The following is an 18,951-nucleotide window of genomic DNA, read 5'->3' on the forward strand; positions in this document are numbered from 1 at the left end:
GTCCATCAACACATGTAAAACCCATGGATGTTTACCAAGTGACAGAGTCCTTTGATTAGCTTTGTACTCTGTGCTAAGTAGATCTAAGTGGTCTGTGTCGTGATTAAAGAGAGGAATTGGGCTAATATCCTGTAAATAGGAGCAGCTATTAATTAACTTACTGGGATTGTGTTGACACTTCTCTGTTTAAACTGAGGCTTGAAGTTTTTTATAAACCATTCCTGCCCATCAGTAAGAGATTTTGAGCCTGAGTTCCACAGGGATGTATGAATTCCTCCAATCCTCCAGCTGCTTTGTAAGGCCTTTGGCTCAGTCAATATTGGAGTGGAATAATAACTCTCATCAAGGCAGTGGTCTTACCTAAGCTAACAATTGATCCCAGCTACCAACAGTCCATCATTAGTTAATGAATTTGCAAAGAGTTAGGCTCTGTTTACAGACAGCCCCAATACCATCTCCCATCAACAGTAGGAAAAATGCTTGAAGTGGAAAAGCCAGCTAGATGTCGGTCTGTATTGTGACATACAAATAATTTTATGTTCTCACTGCCTTATTTTTTCACTGAACTGAGTGAAATTTTAATGAAATTCGACAAAATATTGCTACAGTTTCATAGCTAGAGACTTCATGTTGGCCATAGTCGTGTGCCACTATAATCATATTCCTTAAAGGACCAAAATTTGAGATACTCTCACAGTTGGTACACTTGTAATAAGACCACTTAATGAAAGCCTTAATTTAAAATACTTCATTCTTCTCTATTAAGGTCTGCATTCATCTCCTTTTTCTAAACAAGACCATTAAATTCTGACTCTTAATTGCATCCTAAGCCACATGCTAAAGAGTCCCTCTTGGTCCATTAAGTTGAACTGTGGTTTACGGACCAGGGTTTTAAAAGCTCCACTTAAGCCAGAAGAGAGCACTAAGCTCAGATTACAATAGAATCTGATATTTCACTCCAAAGAGAAGTCTTTCTCTCCTTGGATCCCAGAATGTGCCATCTTGGTATTGCTTCATAGAGAACCAAGATTTATTCATATAGAGTAGTTTGGTCTTGAGAGTTCCTCGGGTCCCCATTTCTTAAAATAACTTGAATTAAGACTTCCCTTGTAAGAAGAAAATTGTGAGAATGAGTGGGAAAAACAGATTTCTTACCTAAAAGGAGACTTTTACTAGAGAAAGGAAATAATCATTTATATATCAGTGTATCTACTAGACACTCTACTCGGAACTTCTTTTTTTAAACCACGTTACATCTGATCCTCACAAGAACCATGCAGTTATTTTACCCCTATTTTACAACTGAGGAAACCAAGGCAAACAGTTTAAGTAACTTGCCCAGAGTCGCATAGCTGATAAGTCTCTGAAATTGAATTTGAATTCAGATCTTCTTGATTCCAAGGTCATAACTATTCATTTCACCATCAATCTATCCCTATTCAGGAATTATCACATTTTATTATCACATGGTATAACACAGGATAATAACACTGCCAACACATTCATAGAGAAAAAGAACCATTTACACTGAAGATACTCAGAGAGTTGATTTACTTTTCTAATTAAACTATAAGACCCTGGCATTTCCCACCATCCATATCTGTTCATGATTGGCATATGAAAATATAAATCATTTATTAGCAAATTACTGTTCAAGTCAAAGCTTATTCATCCAACATGAATGCATGTTTATAAAAATGAATGAATTGCAATGAGAAGCATCTCAAATTTGTGATCATGTGTGTTAAAGATCACAGAAGAGACTAAGTCTTACATATTGCCTAGGGATTGTTGGTTGGAGAACCAATTAGGATTATCAACCGAAAGGATGTAAATTAACAAAATATAATTATCTGCTTGTGGCCTTTAGAATAGGTTGTGAGATGCTTGATAGAAAAAAATGCCCATGTGCCTGGAAGCCAGCACAACTTGCCAGAAAGAATTTAAATCTCCCTTCTTTTGTTGGCGTTTCCAATTGGTTTTCCACACCATCTTTGTATGAAAGACTTATGTCAAACATAAGCTAATTAGAAAGAAGTCACTAAACAAAGATAAGATGCAACATATCTTGTGGCAATGAGGAAATGGGAATTCTTGTAGTCAACAATGCAAGATTTTCTCCTCCATTTCATTTCAGTTTTCTGCTAAAATAATGTTATTGGGTTTTTTCCCCCATATGGTCTACATGGGAATGAGACTCACTCTGAACTTCATTTGACTTTTCATTGACTGATCATTTCTGCATATGTCTTTGAATAATAAGATAAATATGTATTTATGTATATATATCATTAATGACACCAATCGTTTCCAGCAGTTAGTTATTAGACATCTACCATGTGGCAGGTTCTGTTCCAGATGCCAAGGATAGAAAGACAAAAGTGGGAAAGTGGCTGCCCTCAAGGGGCTTACTTCTATAGGGGAAATAGCAAACCCATAGACCTAAAACTGGAAATGACCTTAAAGACCACTTCATTTAACCTCCTCATTTTAAAAAATGAGTAAACTCAGAGAAGTTCAATTTTTCTACTGACAAGTCAGTATTTGAATTTGGGTCCTGTGATTTCAGAGCTTACACTTTCTACTACAATACACTGGACAGATATAAGCACTGATATGAGTTCACACACACACATATCAGCATATAAGCAACCTTTTCACACATCCTTTATAAAATAATTATGACTGAATTGCCCTACAGGTATTGATTGATAAACTGAGTCACAAGATTACTTCAATGATTCTGAACTTGATTTAGCAGTTCCATTCCTGGGAAATCATCAGGCTCAGGCTTCCACTCTGATTCTCAGGGCTTTGCAAGACAACAGTAGATGAGGTTATTAGTGTTTACCTATTGGGAAATGGGTTCCCATGGTTTGATTTTAGAGGCACCTGCATCATCCTAACCTTCCAAAATAAAAATCTCCCTCTCTCCTCTCCTACTGATTGGTTGCAGAAACTTTCCTATTAGTGATTTCCATTAATAGGACTTTGACTTTTGAAAATATCACTAGAAGGGTATTCAATTCAACAAGATTTATTAAGTACCTTCTAAGCAGAATAAATCTTGAGTGGGTTCCATGTGAAAATTCTCAAAATTTTTAAAGCAATTAATATGCCCTTCCTTTCTCTCAACCCATCCATGTATCTTCTCCAGTCCAAGACTCTAGAGTTGAAGGAACTCTATCAACCTATCTTTGTAAGACATGACCATGAGTTGTTGGGGGTGCCCCCAAAGAAATGATCATGTATTTTAGCAGTTTAAATGGCTTTTAAATTACAGATTTGGGATCCTGATTCATACCGCATCCATCCCAGAATTTGGTATTCTTATATTCTTTATATGTCAGTTCGAAGTTCAATTCAAAGTAGGCAATCAAGTGTTTATTTGTTTTTGTTTTTGTAGAGTCATTTTCAATCATATCTGACTATGACTCCATTTGAGATTTTCTTGGCAAAGATCCTGGAGTGGTTTGCCATTTCCTTCTCCGGTTCATTTTACAAATGCAGAAAGTGAATTTAGGAGTGGCTAGGTGGCACAGTGGATAAAGCACCATCTCTGGAGTCAGGAGTACCTGGGTTCAAATCCTGTCTCAGACACTTAATAATTACTTAGCTGTGTGGCCTTGGGCAAGCCACTTAACCCCATTTCCCTTGCAAAAACCTAAAACAAAAAAAAAAAACCAAATGCAGAAAGTGAGGCAAACAGGGTTAAGTGACTTTGTCGCAAGGGTCACTAGGGAAGTGTCTGAGGTCGAATTTGTACTCAGGAAGATGAGTCCTCTGACTCCAGAGCCAATATTCTATCTGCTGCACCTCTTGGGCATCTATTATACATTAACTATCCTGCTTTTCACTGGAGATTTGAGAGCTAGAGAAAGAAATAATCTCTGTCCTCGAGGAGTTGACATTATTAAGTCAATTCAAGAAATTTTGCTTACTCCACTTAATTCACTGTCATCCACCATGAAATACAGTCATAGAATTATACAGATGATAACTTAGGAATCACCTAGTTTAACTCCTCATTTTGTGAATGGGGAAGCTTCGAAGGGATGAAATGATTTTCACAGTCACATCCAAACATTAAATGAAAACTAGACACAAGGCACGGAGTCAGTAGTGTGGGATCCTATTATTTCAATCAACTAATTAAGTATGTATTAAAGGTCTACTACATGGGGGGTTGAGAGGCTGAGGACAAAAAAAAAAGAACCAATTTGGACCTGTAAGCTTAAATTCAAATACAAAAATAAACAGCTGATCCTGCCTTAAAAAAATTGTATTTATAATAGGGGAGCAATGGACATATATAAAAAATTACAAGGGAAACTGAGTTGAAAGGAGAGATCCAGGGAAAGTACTTTGAGAAAGGAAAGATTGCCTTCAGTTGGGATAGAGGGTGGAGAACAAGAAATGTTATAATGGAGAAAATAAAGATAAACTCAAAGGATAAATCTTCAAGAGCTGAAGGAGAATGAGGGAGAGAACTGTCCAGTTTTAGCTGGGATGTCAAGGCTGTGAAGGATGAATGTTGAAATAAGAATGGAAAGGTAGGGAAAGAGTCAGATTTTGGAGGGCCTGGAGTACCAGGATCACAAATTTCCTGAAGGAGCCAATGGCAAAACTTTTTAATAGTAGAGTCATACATTCGGAGGAGTTGACCAGGAAGGTTACTTAGGCAGCAGCAAAATGAACAACAAATTGGAAAGTATAGAATGGAAATGAGGAGACCAATTGGGAGGCTGCTTCAAAAATCTAAAAAAGAAGGTTATTTTGAGGCTGAAATGACAGCAAATCATTTAAATGAAAAATATAACAAGTGAGATCAGAATCCCAAGTGAAGGGGCACGGAGACCTGGAGATGGAAATTACCTACATAAAACGACTAAAGCAATGAGGGAATGAGATCACCAAGGGAAGAGGGAAAGTGAAAGGAGGACCCTAGATGAAGCCTTGGGGGTACACCCACATTTAAGTAATGGGAGGCAGACAAAAGTAGTCAAAGGGGTAGAAAAAGAATTAGTAGAAGGCAGTTTCAAGGAAGTTGAGGGAGAAAAGGGTTCTCCGGGAGGGAGTGGTTAGCAGTATCTCATGCTATAGAAAGGTCAAAGAGGATGAGAACAGGAAAGTGCTTTTAAGATATCTCAGAGGGGCGGCTAGGTGGTGTAGTGGATAAAGCATCGGCCTTGGAGTCAGAAGTACCTGGGTTCAAATCCGATCTCAGACACTTCATAATTGCCTAGCCATGTGGCCTTGGGCAAGCCACTTAACCCCATTTGCCTTGCAAAAAAAAAAAAAACCCAAAAAAGCCCAAAACAAAACAAAAAAAAAAGATATCTCAGTTGATTCTTACAACAACCCTGGGATGTATTTGCTTTTAAAATACCAAGTTTTCATTTGAGGATACTGGAGCAAGTAACTTGCCCAATCAAGCTTACACATCCATCTGAGTTCACATCTGAACTCAGACTTTCCTGACCCCAGGGTCACCTTTCTCATCTTTTATGTTTCATAGACCCATTTGGTAGTATATTGGAGTCTATGGGTGCCTTCTTGGAATATTTTTAAATGTATAAAATAATATGCATAGGATTGCAAGGGAAACCAATTATATTGAAAAAGAAAGAAAGAAAGAGAAAAAGGAAGGGAGAGAGGAAGAAAGAAAAAGGAAGGGAGGGAAGGAAGGAAGAAAGGAAAGAAGGAAAGAAAGAAAGGAAGGAAGGAAGGAAGGAAGGAAGGAAGAAAGAAAGAAAGAAAGAAAGAAAGAAAGAAAGAAAGAGAGAGAGAAAGAAAGAAAGAAAGAAAGTTGGAGAGACAGAGATTGAGTTCATGGTCCACAGATTATGGGCCCTAGCACAAGACCATACTACCTGATAAAAAAGAGCAAAATAAAATCAAACGCAATCAGGAGTCATAATAAGTAGTTTTCTCTTCCTGTCCTTAATAGATGAGCCAGGGTGTTCAAGGCCTTCCTACCTACCACTTGGTATGCTCAAAGGGTATTGGATTTAAAGGAACATGAACTGAGATCTGATAAGATCCTATCCTCTTGAGTGGCCTAGAGAAGAAAAGTAACTTGAGTGGCTTGTGGCCACCCAACTCCTCCGATCACTTTATCTCCCAGATGGAGAAACACCTCCTGCCCTGTAATGCACCCTGCTAATGAGATCGGAGGGAAGACCAACTGTAGCATGTCACACGTCGATGGGGCTTTTCCAGCTAAGAGTGTCTCATCTCTCCATTCTACTCTTGTAAGTGATCTTTTTAGATTCCTCAGCAGGGCGCAGAAAGAGTAGACGTTACTAAAACTGGCTCCATCCAACAATCCAGAGGCCACAGGAAAAGGTATTAAGACAATGTAGAATTCAAATCAATGAAACTAGGAGCACTACTTGTCACTCTGAGAGTCAATAGATCTGAATTATTGATTAATTCAAGAGAGGCAGCATGGGGTGATGGAAAACACATTGTACTTAACATCAGTAAGGATTGGGGTAGTTACCCAGTTCTCAAAGTGACTTTAAGGATCTAACAAGATGATGTATATAATGCACTTTGCAAATCTGAGGATGCTATGTGAACGACACCTATATTTCAGGATCCAAATTATCTGTTTTCCAGGAAAGAAAAAAGCATCTGTGCCTCAATATAGTGCCTACAAATGACCCTCTGGAGAAAGCCAGGTAGTGTTTGGCTAGAGATCTTTCCATCAATAGTCCATGTAGTGAAAGAGGAATTATGTCTGATGCACAGACATCACCCTTGTGATGCCATTGGTCATCTTAGAGAATGAAAGATAAATGACAACTGGTTTACAAGGAACTTTCTACACATAAATAGGGTAAATCATAATATCCCTAATTTGCAGATGAAAAAATTGAACTCAGAGAATTGAAATAACTTACCAAAGGTCAAACTACTAGAAAATGGCAGAGCTCAGATAAAAGGGGAAATGATGACAAAAAGAATACTAGTCAGAGTCAGAAATCCTGAGTTTGAGTCCTGGTCTGACATCAAATAGCCAGCAGTGGAACAAATGATTTTCTCTGGACCTCTGTTTTCTCATCTCTAAAATGAGAGGTTTGGACTTGTTCTCTGAAGTCCCCTTTAACTCTAAATCCACATGGATTAAATCAAATGGGTTATATAGGTTCACACTCACCCATCAAGACAAGGGCAGGGTAGGAGTGTCAAAAAGGAATGAATTGAGATTCTAAGTGAAACATTAATTCCAAGCATGAAGAGGTTTCCAAATTATGGTTATAGTTAAATGGGTTCTAAGATGGAAGACATAGGGGACAGCTAGGTGGTACAGTGAATAGAGCATCAGAGTCAGGAGGACCTGAGTTCAAATCCAGCTTCAGACACTTAATAATTATCTACCTGTGTGACCTTGGGCAAATCACTTAACCCCATTGCCTTGCAAAAAAATTTTTTTAAATGGTTGAAGTTCTCAATGGGGCCTTTTGGATACTCCATATTGAGAAAACCCCAACTAATAAAAATAAGTTAAACTAAGCCTACCCAAGGAGGTAGCTAGGTGGTACCACAGTGCACAAATCATTGTGATCTTGGGAAAGACACAACTCCTGTCTGCCTCAGTTTCCATAGCTATAAAATGGAAATCGTAATAGCACCTAATTTCCAAAATTATTGTGAGATATTTGTAAAGCATTTGGCACAATGCCTAATACATAATATGTATTTAACAAAGGCTTGCGCCCTTCCAAAAAGGTTCCAGTTCAACCAGAGATTCCTCTTTTGTCTGAGACTGCTTTTTACATGCTCCCCATTATGTCTAATAGTTTCTCCCCAGCCCTAACTCTGTCATCCTTGAAAATCTGAGTCCTGAACAAAGCCTGGAAAATATCGATGGGTGGGTGTTCCCTTCAGATAACTGTACATAGTTACAAAAACAAGACCAGGCCATTAGCCCAGTTTCTTTGACTGCTAGCTTCCTGCATATAAAGCCATCATCCAGAATCAGACAGCCGAAGAGAACATCATTAACGTAGAATATCTTGTCAGGGAAAAGTCAAACTCGGGGTGACCTTCCATGAAAGTAATTGCTTTGTCCTAAACCAAGGGCTCCCATGTGTAAGCAGGCAAGCTAGGTCAGGGGGTGAAGGTTGAAGAGCCGCAGTCCCCATTAGAAGGACCAGCTTTGCTTTTTAATGATCTCTCATCAAGCAAACTCAATTCTTTTTCCTTCAGAAGACACCAATGACCTCTCCAAAGACAAATCCTGGATGGATTTTGGTAAAAAGTGAATCCAAGTCAGCAATGGCTAGGAAACAATGGTTCCAGCCAACATCCCACTTAAATACAACTATGACTGTTCAAGGGATGGTAACTGGGTCCAATCAGAGGCACAGCAAATAATAAACTTCCTGTGGACTCAGAATGTACTCCTCCAGATTTCTCCATCATGTCCCCACGCTGACTGGAGACCTTCTCCTTATCAGACCCATCCCGGACCCTTTCCACTTCAACTCATGCACTGATTTCCCCATTAGAATGTAAACTCTTTGGGGAAGCTAGGTGGTGCAGTGGATAAAGCACCGGCCCTGGAGTCAGGAGTACCTGAGTTCAAATCCGACCTCAGACACTTAATAATTTACCTAGCTGTGTGGCCTTGGGCAAGCCACTTAACCCCATTTGCCTTGCAAAACCTAAAAAACAAAAACAAAAGAATGTAAGTTCTTTGAGGTCAGGGACAGCCTTTCTTTTTTGCCAGATTTCAGTACAGTATCTGGCAATATAGTTAAGTGCTTTAATAAATTTTTTGTTGACTTAGAAGACTTTCAAAATAAGCTAGCAGGGCAAAACTTACTAAATTCTGCCCTACCTACATTTTCAATAAGTAATACACGGAAATTTCCCTCTGGTCACTTCGAGGAATTTTTTTCCTTTTGTTTTAATAAGACACCATAGGAGGGACAGGTATGAGGCAACTAGGTGGCACAGTGGATAAAGCACCGGCCCTGGAGTCAGGTGTACCTGGGTTCAAATCCAGTCTCATACACTTAATAATGACCTAGCTGTGTGGCCTTGAGCAAGCCACTTAACCCCATGGCCTTGCAAACACCAAAAAGAGAGAGAGAGAGAGAGAGAGGCAGGTATATAGTACAAGGGACAGAGCATCAGTCTTGAAATTAGGGGGTCTTGAGTTCAAATCTAGCTTCAGAAACTTGATAGTTACCTTGTGACCCTGGAAAAGTCACTTAATGCTGATTGCCTTTCATAAATAAATGAATGATTGTGAATGAATTTTGTTTTGTTTTGTTTTTTCAAAACAGTGGGGTTAAGTAACTTGCCCAAGGCCACACAGCTAGGTCATTATTAAGTGTCTGAGGCTGGATTGGAACTCAAGTCCTCCTGACTCCAGGGCCGGTGCTCTATCCACTGCACCATCTAGCCACCCCTGAATGACTTAATAAATAAATGACACCCTGAGAGAGGCAGTGTATTACAGTGATGGGAAGGGTATTCCAGGAACCAAGAAGACCTGGGTTCAAGTCCTACCTGATAAATCCTGGTTGTGTGACCCTGGGCAGATCTCTTAGGCTCTCATTCTCTGAAACATTTCTATAATATTATGAATTGCCAAATGGGGACCAAGGAGCTTTGGTGTACTATATGGACCTATGTGGACAAAATCATTGGGTTTAAAAGAGGGGGGGAGGTTCCAGATTTATCTGTGAACCAGCCTGGAAAAGTTTTTAAAAGAAAAGGAAAGGTGGGTTGATGAGATTATCAAAATGCCAAAATTGTCACCCCTGAAACTGAAAGATGCTAACAATACCACCCAAGAGCCTGGGGCTCCTTCTTAAGGCTGAGGCCCAAGGAAAATGAGAGTCCTTTATTTCCTTTCCCCCACCTCCATTGTAATTATAAGGATTATCCTATGCTCCAAAGCAAATTGCTGGCAGTGTAAATCAAAACAAATTTACTAGGTAAAATCACAGCTGCCCTAGTGGCAATCTGTTATGGTTTATCCTATGTTCTCAAATAGAACTTTGACATCTAAGAGGCGACATCATGACATGTAAGTGAATTGGATTTAAATGAGGAGATGTTATACTAAACCAGCAGCCTTACTTTCTCCTCAGGAACCATGTGGGTCTGGTGACCAGATCTGAATCAGGACAACTTATCTAATCGGTAGAGGTATTACTAATTGGAGAAAACGCCACAGACAACATGAAAGCTGCTATTATACCACAGGAACCAGAGTGATTGGGAAAGGGAAAGGATGGAGTCAGACGGGAGAAGATCCCCAGCAGGGAGAAGGTGGTGGGGAGCAAGCAACCCACATCACGGTTCCCGTTTTTACACATCACTCTTAATATTAGGGCTAAGCTCAGTTGTCTCTACTGGCTGAAGGTTTTCATGTTTAAATGTCAATGCCCTGCAAGAGCATCCCAGTCAGTCCATTCTAGTTATAGCTCTGCCATTTCAAAAACTCATTTCATTAATTAAGAAGCCAATGTCCAAAAAGATTCAATGACTTACCATAGCGGTACCAGGATTTTAAACCAGATCTTTAGTCCTGTGATCTTTGGATTGAGCTCATTCTCCAACTATGAGGCTTTTACAAATCAATCAATCATTATTAAGTGTGTACTATTTTTCAGGTACCACCCCTACTTTGTGGTCTCTGCCCTTAAAGAGCTTATATTGTATCAGGGGAAATAACATAAATGCCTATAGATATAAACTCTTTAAAATGGAAAATTACCTGAGACTCTCCTAGAATTAGAGTTAGAGAGAACATAGGTTCAAACTTCTACCATGTGCCCTTCAGGCAATTAATCTCTTATTCCTCAGTTTCCTCATTTATAAAATGAATGGGTAGGACTCGATGGTCTCTGAGTCCTCTACCTCTGACCTACATGGATAATCATAGGATCATAATATTAAAATTTCAGGGGTAGAAAGGAACTGTCTCATTTTTGAAGGGAGGAAACATATGTTTTATCTCCCCCTCTCCCTCTCCTTCTCTATTTCTTTCTCTCTCTCTTTGTCCTTCACAGTCATTCAAGAGTTGGGAAATTTCCATTGACATAAGAATATCAACAAGGCCCAACAAGGTCCAAATTAGTTAATCTATTGCCGTTCTCTTTAGGGGTCTGTTGCTTTGTCTCACATCTTTAGGGTTATTGCAATGTATTATATTCTCCATTTATAGGAGTCATTTGGAAATTAAAATATTACATATTTTTCACTTCAATTAAAAATTTCCATAGTAGTTCATGTCATTTTTTAATTAAAGATCTCTCATTCTGTCAAGCAAAACTGTGTTTATTTTAGTGAGATTCAGCCTACCAAGCATCCTAGGATCTATTGCCAATAAATATCCTTAGGTAGAAAGAATATTCGCCTTTAGAGAAAAGCAGTCTCATTAACAAAGTGTGACCCAGAGCCAAGTTGCCTCTCCTGGGGATGCCAGATGCCTCCCTTGTTTACGCATTACCAATTAACTCTTAACAATTAGCTGCAGACATGAACATCTATAAATATAGTCATTTAGCATAGTAGCATGCAATGTAATGCTGGCATCACCCCAGCACACTGACCATCTCTCCTGCCCAAAAGGAGTGTGGGCACATATAGAGGAAGTATTTTCATGGTGGTATTCAACCACATTGTTGTAACCTTCGAGGTCACTCCCAAGCTGTATTATGGGTACCCCAGAACAGGCTACTCCAGATTCAAGATATTCTGTAGATCCAAATCCGTGTAAAGCCACTGCTCATGAGATGCTACCAATGTTTTTACCTTTAATAGTCAAGTAGAGGGGGTGGCTAGGTGGCGCAGTGGATAGAGCACCGGGCCTGGAGTCAGGAGTACCTGGGTTCAAATGTGGCCTCAGACACTTAATAATTACCTAGCTGTGTGGCCTTGGGCAAGCCACGTAACCCCATTGCCTTGCAAAAACTAAAAAAAAAAAGTCAACTAGAGGACACATTCATTTGAAATCAAAAACCCTTAATAACAAAATAACAAAAAATCAATCCTAAAGCATTTATTCCCATAAACCTAGGGCCCACTTCTCTAAATTGGCACACCTAAAGGTAGATATAGTAGGAAGAGTAGAAATGTATATACAACATTTGATAAGATTCTGTGTAGAGAAAGCTTGTAGCCAAGGCTTATTGCAAGAGGATATAAATGTCGAAAACAAGTATGTTCAAAGTACATATGTGAAGGAATACCTTAGAAAGGGTATACAACACATACGTGTTGGGGAGCACAGATGACCAGGACACATTTGTAAAGGAAGCAGTTCACAGTCCTGATGCTCTAAAACCCAAAGGTTTCTGGTCATTCCTTTACCTTGATCCTGCCAAACTAAGTTCCCACAGGTACAGATTCTCCACCATGTAGTCTCTATCCATATATGCATATATATGTGTGTGTGTGTGTATATATATATATATATATATATATATATGTATATATGTATATATGTATATGTGGTCTGTGGCTTCTGCCAGGAATTTTCCTTTATTTACTGCACATGACCACTGTTTGCTTTTGTCCCACTGGTCTTATGATCACTGCCAAGCACCAGCCTCTTTAAAATATAGAATACATTCCCGGCTAATTATGTACCACAGGATGAAATCTGTTGTTTAAGCATAACATCTTGTTTGCCGAGAACATGGTCTTTTGAGAAACATCATTGTCAGAAAGTTCATGCAATTCTGTGATCTTTTTTCCTTATTGGAAATTCTTTGCCCTCAATCCATTTTAGGGAGACTATGACAAAGAAAATCCAAAGTGGCAGGACAGGGGTGAGCTAGAGCCAGCTTGCACCACTTAAAAAGAGCTGATAGTTAAATTTTCAGTGTGAATGTTTACATCTTGGAAACTGGCAAATAATAGAAGTTCAAGGATCATTTTATTATTTTGGTGATTGTCTAGAATTTTTTTAAAAATGGAGAAAATGTTGCTTAAATGTAAAATATTCTGTGTATTATTTTCCTTTTTTTTTTCAAAGAGCTGGTCATTAAACATTTACCAGCACATCTCTGAGAGTGGGTTTCACCTCTGTAACCTTTCAGAGAATACAAAATGCTTTGAGTGAGTCTCCTATGTGTATTAATCTAAGAAACCCTAAATCTTTGCCCAGAGAATAGACATTGTCTTTTGCCATGTGCATTCCTGACCTTTAACTATGCATATGTGGTCAAGAATCAGCTCTCTGGTAAAAACATCAAACCTTTGAAATCCATTGTCTTCTCTGTGTTTTTGGTATATTTGGATTAGGGGACCTAGAGGGGGGTAAAAAGGAACTTTGAAATCATCTAACCCAACCACACTTATATTAGCGATAAGGAAGCTAAATCAGAATTGTAAAATAACTTCTTATGGTAGGCAGAAAAGAGCAGAAACAGGATTTAAAACCATAGTCTCTGGGTTCTACTCCAGGGACTTTGCCACCACATCACTATGTCCCTGAGTCATGTAAGAGACCTACCATGGTGGACATAGCGTGAGATTTAGAGTCCAAACCCTGCCTTAGCTGCAGACTAGCTTTTTAACCTAATGCAATTCATATAACCTCTCTGAGTCAGTTTTCTCATCTGTAAATTGGAATTAATACTAGTTCCTACCTCATAGCTAAACGAGAGAATAGATTAAAAGGTCTTTACAAACATTAAAATGCAATGTGCTGGAAACAATGTAAAGACTGACAAATTGCTTTCTGTGGGGGGAGCTTGGAGGAGGGAAGTAAGATTGAGGGAAAAATTGTAAAACTCAAAATAAATAAAATTTTTAATTAAAAAAAATGTAACGTGCAAGGTAACAGTAGTAGTAATAGTGCTTTAGATTTTGCAAAGAACTTTACATGCATTATCTGGTTTAACTTTCTTGGGATGTAGATACAATTAATTTTACAAATGAGGAAACTGAGGTATAGACAAATGTTGTTGGTTTGGGGTTTTTTTTTGGGGGGGGGGGTTGTAATTTGTCCAGCTGTCTGAGGCAAGTTTTGCACAGGTCTTGAATCCAAATCCAACTGTCTATGCTAAAACTCTTTGCCTAATAGGATTTTGCAGAATCTTTAAGTTGGAAGTTGCAGAAAAAAACCCATTCACAACTTACACGTAGCCTCCCAGCTTTTGCTGGAAGTGTTCCAGGAAGGGTCAGTCAGTCAATAAACATTTATGAAGCACCTACTGTATACCCATTCTACTTTGGAACAGCTCTGTTAGAATTGTTCTCCCTTGACTGTGACCTAAATCTGCCTCTTAGCAACTTTCCCCCTTTCCAGTCTCCTAGTTCCATACTCCAAACCCAAACAAAACTATGCTAAAATATCCTTTCCACTTGACAGTCTTTCAGACATATGCTCGGTGCTGCTGGAAAGTCAAGTGAATATTTTAAGTGTTCCAGTCTCAAAATTCCCACTTCTTAGGCTGCTCGCCGAAGCTCCGAAGCTTCCCAGGAAGACTACCGGGATTCCATCATAGAGTCATTGCCTCAGGAACATAATATTTCTCTATTTCCCCTCAGTAAGAGGACCCCAACACAGGCAAATTGTCCTAAGCACAAGTGAAGCAATACAACCTCCAGACGGGACTGGACAACCTCAGAACCCAGATTTCAAAGAAAAGTATGTCACATGGAGGGCTCCCTTGAGGAGCTCATGATCTAATGAAGAAATGACATGCAAACAACTACATACAAATAAGCTATAGACAGGCTAAATCAGAATTAACCTATAGAGAGAAGATTCTAGAATTAAGAGAGTTTGAGAAATGCTTCTCATGGAAGTTGAGATTTTAGCTGGAACTTATAGGAAGCCAAGGAAGTCAGAGAGAGGAAATGATGAATTAGAGTGAAGCTGTATGTTTTTAGGAGAAAACAACTTTTTGTCCTCTAATGCAGTGGTGTCAAACTCCAAGATGGAAGTTGGATATTCAGAGTGTAGAGAAGGTTGCAATAATAGAATAGAAAAATAGTGGATGAATGTTTCTCTGTGAGGAACTTGGGTGTTGCAGAGAATAATAACCCAAGCCATTGTCTACTGTCATTGTCTACTCATCTAAGAGAAGGAATAGTTTTAGTTTGACAGATTAATCCTTCCCAGGGTCAGAGATGTTTCGAGTTTTGCTAGGGCACTTTCACCATGCTGTTTTTCTACATGAGGGCCCATTATGTCCAGTCTTTTTGCTCAGAAGCATTCAAAATACCCCGAAGGGAGAATTACCAAGAATACAAATTGTCATACATAACCCTTCTCCCCACAAAATCCTTGATAGGCCAAGAAGAAAATCAATTTCTAGAATTAGAACCTAAAATTAATCAATTCTTTATTATAATACAAGTAAGAACCCATTTTCTTGCCTTTCTTTGTATCCTCATCATTTGACACAGTTCTTGGAATATAAATACTTAAAATGTTTGTTGACTGACTTTTACTGATTGATCAGCCCAGTACTAACTTCATACTAACCTCAAAAATTCATACTAAAAGATTACCAAATGACCATTGACCCTGGACCCTGAGGGAAATGGGAAGGAATTGCTCCTTCTAGATGTGTCTGCACACCTAGGTTATGATCTATGCATGCCTATGCAAGGGTCACATATCAAATATATAAAAAGCAGTGTATTTTTTTTCTCTGACCTTCTAATTATTCTGTAATTCAAACACATGAACAAGGGATTATCAGGAGGTCTCAGTTAGAAAACTGATTTTTGTAGAAACCTCGAATGTTAGAGCAGAACTTAAATATAAGCTCATTGGGATCATAGATTATTTTTCATCTTGTCCTTTGTATCCCCAGTACCTAGCAAAGTATCTGGCACATAGTATACAATTAACATATTTTAATAAAGTTTTATTGGCTTGGATCACTGAATCTAACTTCTTATTTTAGGAAAAAAATGCTGAGAGGGGTGGAATAGTATTTTTAATATGATACAATTACTTACTGGGACCTTCCAGAACCCAGATCTCCCAAGTGTCCAGTCTAAAACTCAGCTCATTATGCCCTGCTATTTTGATGTTTCAATAATCAACAAAGAGTTTTTTTAAAGGTCATCTGTTTTAAGAGCAAAGTCTTTAGAATTACCCTTAAGGCAGTTGTAAAATTATATAGCCACAAGAAGTATCAAAGCTTCATTTGGTCCAAGCCCCTGCTTTCAGGCAAGTGGCCACCTTTACCAATAACCTTCAAGTCACTGATTGTCTGTTCTTCCCCCGGGTTAAGTTCATCACACAATAAAATGATAAAGGCATCTGTAGCTTGGAACCGTGATGATGATAACTAATATTTGTAAGTGTTTATGTGTATGTTGGAAGTCCTCTCTCCAACTTAAGTGATGTAATCCAGGATATAACCACAGATGAAGAGGTATAAATGACTAAACAAGTTGCTATCTTGCTTATAAAAAGTTGACCACCTTTCTTTGCTGAATTAACGGGGATATTGTGGGCAAGACATAGTAGCAAATCCAGTCTTAGAGAATTCAAGGTACTGTTAAGCAGCAGAGTCCTAGCAGACTCACATGGATATAGAGAATAAGTCATTCAAAGGAGGAAGCAGCTTCTAAATCATTACTGATTAGAGAAATGCAAATGAAAGCATCTTTGAGATACCACCTCACACCTCTTAGACTGGCCAGTATGACCAGAAAGGACAATAATCAATGTTGGAAGGGATGATTTTTGCAGAACCCTAGAATGTTAGAGCAGAACTTAAATATAAGCTCATTGGGATCATAGATTATTTTTCATCTTGTCCTTTGTATCCCCAGTACCTAGCAAAGTATCTGGCACATAGTATACAATTAACATATTTTAATAAAGTTTTATTGGCTTGGATCACTGAATCTAACTTCTTATTTTAGGAAAAAAGTGCTGAGAGGGGTGGAATAGTATTTTTAATATGATACAATTACTTACTGGGACCTTCCAGCTGTGAACTCATCCAGTCTTTCTGGAGAGCAATTTGGAATTGCACCCAAAGGACAATAAAAATGCACATACTCTTTGATCCAGCAATACTACTGGGCCTATACCCTGAAGAGATCATGACATCACTTGTACAAAAATATTGTACAGGGCATAGCAGCCCTGTTTATGATGGCAAAGAATTGGAAATTAAGTGAATGTCCATCAATTGGGGAATGGCTGAACAAATTGTGGTATATGTATGTTATGGAATATGATTGTTCTATTAGAAACCAGGAGGGATGGGAATCCAGAGAAGCCTGGAAGGATTTGCATGAACTGATGCTAAGTGAGATGAGCAGAACCAGAAGAACATTGCTCACCATAACACCAATATGGGGGTGATGATCAATCTTATTGGGCTTGCTCATTTCATCAGTGCAATAATCAGGGACAATTTGGGGGCATTTGCAATGGAAAATACCATGTGTATCCAAAGGAAGGATTGTGGAGTTCAAACAAAGACCTTTAATTTTTTGTTTTTGCAAGGCAATGGGATTAAGTGGCTTGCCCAAAGCCACACAGCTGGGTCACTATTAAGTGTCATAGGTCAGATTTGAACTCAAGTACTCCTGACTCCAGGGTCAGTCGGTGCTCTATCCATTGAGCCACCTAGCCGCCCCAAAGACCTTTAATTTTTTAAAAAATGTTATCTTGTTATGAAATTTTGCTATCTCTTATATTTTATTTTTTCCTTAAGGAAATGATTTCTCTCAATACATTTGATTTTGATCAACGTATAGCATGGCAACAATGTAAAGACTGCCTTCTGTGGGGGAGGGGGTGGGGGGAGGGAAGCGAGATTGGGGAAAATTATAAAATTCAAAAAAAAATTAAAAATTTTTTTAAAAAGGAGGAAGCAGCTTCCAGAGAAAGAATCCTTGACAACCAAGAAGAGAGACAGCTATGAACTCAAGAGAGAGTTAACCCTGGCAATCTGGAGCAGAACATGAGAATTCCATGAAAAGAAGCCGAGTAAGCAGCAGGACCAGAATTGTGAGTGTCTTTGGCCATACCTGTATTTTACATATATGACTCTCTAAAATTGTACTCTCCAGTTTATACCTAATTTTCCCAGGTCTGCTTTCTGTATTAGTAGGAGAGTACATCCAAGAGAGAATTGTTTTGCAGTACAGTTCTTACTAGGCCATCTTCCACTGCATGGGCCCATGCCGGTGGACTCAGATGACCGGAGGGAAAAGTAAGACTAGTGACTTTGCACAGCTCCCCCCCACTTAAATCTAATTCATTTGTGTGTCATGGCATCACAGCCCTCTTCAAGAAAAAAAAGGACAAAGAATAGCAAATGTCTTTGTTAAAAGCTAATTGCATTTACTGACTGACTATTAATGAGAAGCACATCAGTGGGGGCTTAGGAGCCATAATTAGTAGTTAGTACCAGTACAGTACCTTAAAAAAAAAAGGTAGCAGTCATGCCCTAAGGACCACAGGTTGGAAGAACGTTCCAGAATGGAGTTCTAGCAGGACTTTAAAGTTACAAAGTGCTTTATTTACTTATTTCATTCATGTGATTCTCACAACCCTGTCGAGTAGGCACCATAGTTGTTGTTATTATTATTATTATTATTATCATTACACAGATGAGGAAACAGGCTCAGAGAGAGAGAGACAGAGACTTATATTTAATCACATAATCTAAGTGTTAGAGGCAGGATCTGAACCTAACTATGAGGTCTAGGAGATAATGGCCAGTCATTATTCTCAATTAACAATTATGGGATCTCCATGGCACAGTGAGGCACTAGATTTGAAGTGAAAAGTCCTAATGCTGTCACTTATTATATATTTAATCTTGAATTGTCACTTTATTGATACACTTTTTACAGATACACCTTTTGATACACATTTACAGATACACTTTATTGATTACACATTTTACAGATAAACTTATCTGTAAAATAGAAAGGTCAAACATTGTAAAGAAAAGCAAGTTTTATCAATGCAATGACAAATCA

Source organism: Macrotis lagotis, chromosome 8 (assembly GCF_037893015.1).
Source record: "Macrotis lagotis isolate mMagLag1 chromosome 8, bilby.v1.9.chrom.fasta, whole genome shotgun sequence".
NCBI lineage: Eukaryota > Metazoa > Chordata > Mammalia > Peramelemorphia > Peramelidae > Macrotis > Macrotis lagotis.